Below are 6,000 nucleotides of genomic sequence, written 5' to 3'. Positions count from 1 at the left end.
GAGCCACCGCACCTGGCCAAATGTGTCTCATTTTCAAAGGAATTTTCCAGTGCTCTGTGCTGCTTCCTAAAGGTCGCTCTAAACATTAATCAGTTGTTTTATGTTGGAGATCTTCAAGTAAATATCGAGAGCCTCTGTAGATTCAAACCCATTTCCTGGCACCTTTCCAATGGCCAGTAGGCTCCTTAGGCTGCATGAGAGGATTAATCAATGCTCATCTTCAAATGCTTCAACACAGCTTGGTCTCAAAAGTACAGACCTCTGATAGCTAAATGCATGTTCTATTATTCAATAACTGACAGCCATAGCCACATCTCTGCCTTATTTTTTTAAAGCAAGTTGCGTGAAAAAGGCATTGTTTGAATTCATACAGCACCAAACATTTTACTTTATTATTATTATACTTTAAGTTTTAGGGTACATGTGCACAACGTGCAGGTTTGTTACATATGTATACATGTGCCGTGATGGTATGCTGCACCCATTAACTCGTCATTTAGCATTAGGTATCATGCATTAAGAAAATGATATTCTCATTTTATGAAAACTGCAAGTAATGGAAATAGACCATGATATGAAAAGACTACAAACATAAGATCCCACCATATAAATTTTAGATAACAAAAGTTTTTCTGGAAAAGTAATTTGAATAGAATTTTGTCACATCAATTGCACGTGTTAATGATTGGTAAAATCAATATAAAAAATAATGTGTATACTGGTAAAATAATTCTTCATTGCTAAGTTCGAATCAAAGATATTCTGATCTGGCCAGGGATGCTGAGACCTGTTTGTACCTATTTTTTATAATATACCAAAGAAATAGATATTTGCAGTTGCTAGTGGTTGCTAGGGAAGAAAAATATCTTTTAGTTCAATGGTGTGAAATTGAATTCTCCATCCACTTCTTTTGCTGTACTAGGCCATTTGAGTTTTGGAAGTGTCTTCCCTATCCAGTGTGTAAATTAAAATAATGCCTTTATTTTTAAGTCACATCATGGTTAACATACATGGTATTTTCTTACACAGTTAAGACATTTAGAATCTCCTCTTCCTCTCCCCATTTATTCAAGACATTGACCAGCGTACAAGGTTGACTTCCATGACAGATTCCACAGAGACACTGCCATTGGAGTGCTTCATTCCAGGGCACTGAGGAGCACCGAGGGTCTGCTTGTAGCTTGTTTGGCTTAGGATGGTACGCTGCACTGAAAGTCACAGCTGTTTTCCTTATGAAACTCTGCGATAGATGATGCGAATGACCCCAATTTCTCACCCTCGCTCCCACTTGCACATTCTTGCTCAGGCCAAGATTTGTGACATTGTATCTGAGGAGCTGTTAGGAGAGATAAAGGAAGTGGAGGCCTTGAAACGTACTCGAGAAATCCTCCTGTCTCTGTTGACCTTTCCCGTGATTCCAAGAATATATCTGGGTTATCAAGGTGGACGACAGAGTCAATTTCTCCTCTCTCCCAGCTCTGGCCCTTCTAGACTGGCTTCCAGCCAGCCCCTGACATGCAGAGGTGCAGATGGGTGCACAGAACAATCCGCAACTCACTGCGAGGGCATGAGTCTCCAGCCAGACCAGCCCCTCGCTGGCCCACTCAGCCACCCACAGGCTGTGAGCCGAGACCACCATTCACTTAATATGCCTCTGACGCTTTTTGACGGTTGTTGTGAAGAATTACTGTGTGAAGAACCGATGCTCAGTACACTCTGCAGTTTTATTACCATGCACGTGACCAATATATTTTTTTCTAACTGTGGGTAGTAATCAACTGAATGCTTATAAACACTTTCTGCAAAAGTTAAAAAGAGCTGGGATTAAAATGCGATAGAAGTAGCATAGTTAATAAAGTGTTGCTTTTTGAAGTGCTCTGTGTGTGTGCACGTGTGTAAGTGTGTCATTTGCATTGCTACTTAAGATGAGCTTCCCACGGTGGGTCACGGTCAAAAAGCTGGAAACAACCAGCTGAACCAGTGGGACTCTATGGATGGACTCTGTTGACCGGGTTGCACGCAGGTGCTTTGTGGGGTGACAGGATAACATGAGGAGATGGAGACACAGGGAAACAAATGAATTGAGTGCCCCTGGAGCTGCGATCACAGGCTCTGCCATCCTGGGTCAGTAGGACCATCTCTGAGCGCGAAGGACAGCAAAACCTTCAGGAATAATGATTCTATAAATTCAAAGCTACATAGTTTATAGGTTTTTCTAATCAGAAAAGACATCTGGGAAATTGGAATGAAAGTGCTCATAAAATGACCTTACCTTTTTTGACAAGTAAATCTAAGGTCGGTCTATTGATAGAAAATAATTAAAAGGCCAATGACACCCAAGAGTGAAATCTGAGTAAGTGTCCCATGTTTTCAGGATACGCATTCAGAATTAGCTTTGATTCCAGAACACAAGACATATGTCCAGGTAACTGAGGAGGGGCAGGCGGCTATGAGTAATTGGCCTAAGCTACTTCATAGACTCTAAATAAAACGTCAGATACAGAACAGTCAGCTTCTACATTAAACGTAGATCAGAAATCTGCACGTCGGCGATCACTCTCTGGCAGTTCTTCAACCCAGTAGCCTGAGCTGGGCTATTTCTTCCCCATCCTGCGGTCTCGGGTCTCTCACTGCCCATCCCACTCCAGAGCGTGACTCTCAATGGGACATTTTGTCCCTGGTATGCAGTGTCAAGATCTGAGGAAAGGAAAAAAAGCCAGTGATCGCTATCATATAATTAAATACATTAAACCAAATAAATAGAGCTCAAATCATAATGAAAATAAAATTGATAGGAGAGGCAAAGTTTGCTTGAAATGTTTGACAAGGCGGTACAATGATCATAACTTACGTTAACGTAGTACTTGAAAGTTTACAGAACCCTTGCGTGTAAATAGATATAAGTGCACAACTGCAAGGAATAACGTGGTACATTATACTTCTTCTGTGTGTGATTTTGTTACTCTCATTTTACAAGTGAGGCAAATACAGCTGAGATAATTTTATTGAGTTGGGTGATAACCAAGAAGCTGGGATTCCAAATCAGAGTCTCTTTAGTTGCCAATATAGTTGTTGCCACTACAGTGAAAGTCTCTGTATGCCTCATACATACTAAATGATTGTCCTTTTCAAAGAGATTGGAAACTGATTGATAAACTCTCAGTTCTAGGCATTTCTTTTCTGTAAGGCTAACAAAAAAAAACAGATGCAAAATATGGCCATTTATGTCTCGATATATGCTGTGAATGGTCTTGTCAAAAAGGAAAGAAAATATTTATGAAAGCCTATTAATAATTGGAAAATGTTAGGTGCATATACATTTAAAACACCCATATGATTTCTATTCATAAAAATGATAAAAACCATCAACTCTGATTAGGTTATAAGCTTTGAGACTTGGCCATTGAAGCCTGTTTAAAGCTTTCATTTATGCAAAGAGTCATTTATCCTGTGTTTCAAAATTCAGACTCACTAACATTACCCTGATATATCAATAATCTTTTCCTTCATGAGGCTGTGTAACAAACAGCCAGGAATCTTCAGTGCTAAACAACATCAAGCATGAATTGTGCTTGTGTCCGGGGACAGCGGCTGGGGGAGCCCTGCTGAATGTGTACAGTTCCCTCACCGGCCTGAGTGTCAGCTGGCTGTTGGCTCATTGAGGAGGGCATTCCCTAGGAGACCATGTGGATGCTCGCACCTCTCATTCTCCAGGGCTGGGCATTTTCCCGTAGTGATGGCAGAACAGGGTGCAAGAGAGAGCAAGGGAAACACCAAGGCTTGGACCGACTCACTGCTATTTAGACCACATTCATCATCCAGTGACAGACAGGGTGAGCCAGTTTCAAAGAACTGGAAAATAGAATCCACGTCCTCAGAGGAAATGTGGGGTTATCTGGCATTGTGGTTCCACGTTAGGGTAAGGAATGAGGTCTTCAATGTTGTCGTCCACTCCTTTGATCTCGGAATGGGAAGAACATTCTGCTCGTACTGTGGCCCACGTAGACCCGAACGTGGGGCCCTACATTTCCTTTGAGCATAACATTTTTAAAAAAGGAAATAAATTGTGAGGGTTAAACATGATTCAATTCCCAGATTTCACAGTTAAAATGGTACACTTAGTCTATTTTTCTGATTATGAAAACTATACATATTCATTATAAAATATTTGGGAAAATGTTTAGTTTCTAAAGATCCTAAAGGGTATGGTTAGGAATATAAACAGAAGATACACTAAAAAATGTTCTATGCATGATTAAAGAGTAATCTAAGAATTTTAAGTTGTACATTAAAGTTAATATTTAAAAGAGATAGATTATTGCCTAAATTCTGACAAATATTCCTTAAAATATACAAATATGCAATCTGACAACTCATTTGCTATAAGAAGTCTGAATGTACATACATGCTACAGTTAAAACTTCTATGGGAAAATCAGATCATGGAATTATGTGGGAAGTTAAAAGTGCTTCCTACAATCAACCAGTCTGCTACAAGTGTAGTCCATTCTTTGATGGAGATCACAATCATATAATTTAGTAACACACTTGGCAGTGCCGAGTTTCATAATTTACTTACGAAAAGGAATAGTGTCTATGAAAAGGAACCAGAAAAATAACCTGATACTATTCTTGGCATAGCTTTTTCAATAGGTAGAAGCATTTTTAGAAAGGTAGCATGAGATTAATACATTCATAATATAGAGCAAGCTACAGAACATCATGAAGATTTTGGGCTTGGTTGTTGCCATTTTTTTTTTCAATTTCGATAAGGCTACATTTGACGCCATATGCATGATGATTATAATACTGGCTCTGATAATACCTGGTGATTTTCAAGGATTTTTTTATACCTGTTTTGATGCTTTCCTGTTTATTGTTTCTTCATTGGAGGAAGATATTAAATATGTGAAACACATTTGCAAATGGTACTTGAAAAATGAAATGAAATGCCATTGTGCTTCTTGCAGCACATTCTACAATTTATTTTAACTTCATAGTTAAAAAGTGTATATTTTTTATTTTCTACCTATCTAGTTATAGCCTAATTGAAAAAAAAAAAGAAGAAAACATGATTGGTAACTAAGTTTATAGAAAATGTAAATGAACTGATTTCTTTGGACATAAAAAGAAACACATTCAGTGGACAGACTTTAGGTGAATGGAAATTAGTCCTGATCTATTTTGACATAGCTCTTTATTTTCCATGTATAACGCAGCTTGCCTTCCAGGGCAGGAAGGTGGATGGGGAAGCCACACGTGCCTGGTGTAGTGTAGAGCTAATAGCAGGCGTGTTACGAAGATTCAATGAGTTAATGTTTGGAAACCTGTCGGGACATAGCTGGCAAACGCTGAATGTGTTGCACTCATCAACTGTGATGATGCATTCTAGTGTAAATAAAAGATTGAAGATGATTTTTAATACATATATTAAGACTCTGGTTTTCAGGTTAATATTTTTTCAGTTATGTTCTTTACCGTGGGGTTTTATTCCTACAAAATGATGTTAGCCTTTTTATAATTTTGGGGCCCTTGGGGTTGAATTAAAATACTTTGTTGGTAGCTGGGATAGACTAGTTGCTTCAATGTTGCTGTTTCTCAAGGTTCCCTAGCTATGTTGTTGGCCAGGTGACCTTGTGGTCCCTCAAATTAAACCTTCACAGTCTCCTCCTTCTTCTAGAATTTGGCCTCGTAAAATGGCTTGTTTTGGCCGAGACCACCCAGCAGAGTGGAGATGTCCCCATTCCAGGTCTGGGCCTCTGGAGGCTGCACGTTTGCCTTAGGATCTGTAATTGGCTGGGGACGCTTGCTCACACCTATAATCCCAGCACTTTGGGAGGCCAAGTTGGGCAGATCACTTGGGCAGATCAGTCTCGTCTGCCATTTCCCAGGAGCCTGCGAAGACCTTCTGGAGGAGAAGAGATGAGAAGAGTGGAAAAGAACTTGGCTGCCCATCTTTAGGGTTAGTCTAGGTCAAAAGCCAGCCCAACCTAGACATGTG

The 6,000-nt window shown here is 39.6% G+C and overlaps 1 long non-coding RNA gene across 1 annotated transcript in view; it reads right to left on the bottom strand.

Moving 5' to 3' along the window:
* Positions 1–1,704: 1,704 nt before the first annotated feature.
* The window catches only part of LOC129491704 (uncharacterized), a 69,507-nt gene continuing 65,211 nt past the window's right edge, over positions 1,705–6,000 (bottom strand). Inside the window, exon 3 of the long non-coding RNA XR_008660596.2 lies at positions 1,705–2,697. This is a non-coding gene — a long non-coding RNA (uncharacterized lncRNA). The remainder of the gene's footprint in view (positions 2,698–6,000) is intronic.

This window comes from Symphalangus syndactylus, chromosome 10 (assembly GCF_028878055.3).
Source record: "Symphalangus syndactylus isolate Jambi chromosome 10, NHGRI_mSymSyn1-v2.1_pri, whole genome shotgun sequence".
NCBI classification, from domain to species: domain Eukaryota; kingdom Metazoa; phylum Chordata; class Mammalia; order Primates; family Hylobatidae; genus Symphalangus; species Symphalangus syndactylus.
The sequence above is the reverse complement of the archived record's forward strand: the minus strand, read 5'-3'. Positions and strand labels throughout refer to the sequence as shown.